Genomic DNA, 2,524 nt, shown 5'->3' on the forward strand with positions numbered 1-2,524 from the left:
GCGTCGGATGCGATTCCGCTTGTCACTCCCTATTTTCAGCGATATTTAACAGTGAAACTGTCGAACTTTCTTCGAACGTATCTGTTATCAAAATGGAACACCCCGCGAGTTAATGTAAAAAGAAAAAAAATCATTACGTTTTGAAACAAATCATATCATTGTCGATTTGCAAATATGAAATCAGAATTATTCGATTAAAATGCAATAACATAATTTGTTACAATGCTGAGCAAGTACATGTACTCTTTTAAGAATATTATATTTAATCATTTATTAAAACTGTTATTTTCTAAAGAACGCTAATAAACTCAATAATTTTACTACAAAGATTTTAATTAATAGCTTTTAACTTTCAATTAAATAGCTTTAATCTAGTGCTCCTTTGGTACATTATTGGCATTATTTATTTCATAATATTTCCATCATAACTAACATTTTTCTGAATTATGACGTAACGTGTCTCACATTAATGAAATATTTTAATATTAAGTAATAATAAAATAAAATTAAAACATAAAATTACGAAAAAAAATTAAACGTATGTCCCATACATTAAAGGTGAAAGCTTTGATCACTCTTCATCAGCATGAGATACCCAAGCAAAAAGTAATAATGAAAGTTAGCTGTGCATAAATTATGTTTTAATTACTATTCGTTGACTCTGACTTTTATTAAAACTTTTTGTAATAAAAAAAGCATCACACGTGTTTTTTTTTTCTTTTAACTTAACGTCATAAAGTAATCTGAAAAAATTAAATATAACTAAATCAATGACATTCCGCGGTTCCTGAGAAATTAAAAATGAAAGAAAATTCCATAAATTATTATTACAAATATTTATTGCCTTTCAAAAGGCGAAAATTATTATTCGAAAAAAATCAATGATTATTTTTAATAAACAGAAATAAACTTTTTAATGATATAAATAGAAATACTTTAAACAACAAAGTTCGCAATAAAATATAAATAATAAATCTCATTCTGGTGACTTAATTTCTGTAATATACTTATATTATCGAATAATGGATGTTAGGTTGCGTCATGTAATTGGAGGGGAAAGAACTTCAAAGCGATCTTACTCCGAGCTTATGCGTCTTTAGTTATTGTGCGTTCGGCTTTTACATACACTGTTGCAGATAGCTTTTACGCTTTCAGCCCGTTCGGCCATGACGCGAACGACATCAAAGCGGCTGAACGTGTAAGTCAACAACGCAACGACGAGCTTTGGACCCATAATTATGCAGCAGCTGCGTGTACCTTCTGCTAAAATATACGCTACGCCGATATTACTCAGTTTAATGTAAATGTACACTTAATCACGTCACTTTTGTAAGTATAACATTTATGAACCTCTTTCCAAGTGAAAATGTTTCGCCGAGTACTATAATTGGAAAGTATATTTATCAGTTTAATCATATTGCCAAATCAAGTAGCATATGATCAATTAAAAGCAGCCTTCGATGCTAATGCATTAGTTCTATTTATAAAACGAAAATCAAACAACCGCATCGAGAAACGTGAAAGAACGAGACTCATTTTCACTTGGTAATGCTAAACTGTGACAGATTTTCGGTTAAATATATAATACAGTTTGCGCCCCATTGATTTCTGATCTCCAATCCATTATCGCGAAAATGACATCTACGTTTGAGCGCGAGCAGCCACCGCAGAATTTATCGAACTACTTTACATCATTGCCGAAAGCATAAACGATCTCCCTTTCTCCTTCCCCCTTTCGAGTCGCGGTCGTACATCAGTTTTTAAGAGTGATCGATCAAACTTTTCAATACACTTACACGAGGGGGCGGAGAAGTCCTTCCCGATTTAATATACCATTAAGCTTAAATGTGCTGCATCCGGAAGGGAGAGAGGGGGCACTTCGTTCTACGGCCTCCCCGCCTGGACTACTTCGTGCTTCTGCATTGAAAACTTAAATTGTGCGCATTCACTTCGTCCTGAATTTTTGCTTTCCAAGTCGTGGCGAATTAATCTTATTTCAATATTGATAAAGTCGGTCGTAAGTCATAGCTCCGATCGTGGTTCCAATGTGCTCCGATAAATCACTTCACGACTGTCGACTAGTTGAAAGTTGCTCCATAAACTCACAGCACTTTGACACCTTATTCCTGCGAGTGCATCTCATTAGAGATAACATTCATGGAAAAGGACCGCACACAATCGGAGGACCCTATGCAAAAGGGATATCTGAAGAGAGATAATCTCTTCAACGAGCAATGTTAATTTTTCGTTGTCAAAAGTAGCTGTTATATCTATACCGACGTAATTAGGTCAAAATCGTTTCTCTTTTTGATAAGAGAAGGATAGGCATTATATACATAGATATATGTATATAAAATTGTTGAAAAAATTAAACAACCACCAAGAATCCTGTCAGCCATCATTACGAAGGAAGTAGCGGCGCAGGTTAAGGAAGACATGCTAAAGGTAATGGCCCGTTTATACCGCGGAAACGGCCTGTCAAGAAAATCGATATCACTCACAGCATTGAACCCGTGGAATGCGG

The sequence above is a fragment of the Solenopsis invicta genome, chromosome 2 (genome assembly GCF_016802725.1).
Source record: "Solenopsis invicta isolate M01_SB chromosome 2, UNIL_Sinv_3.0, whole genome shotgun sequence".
Lineage (NCBI taxonomy): Eukaryota > Metazoa > Arthropoda > Insecta > Hymenoptera > Formicidae > Solenopsis > Solenopsis invicta.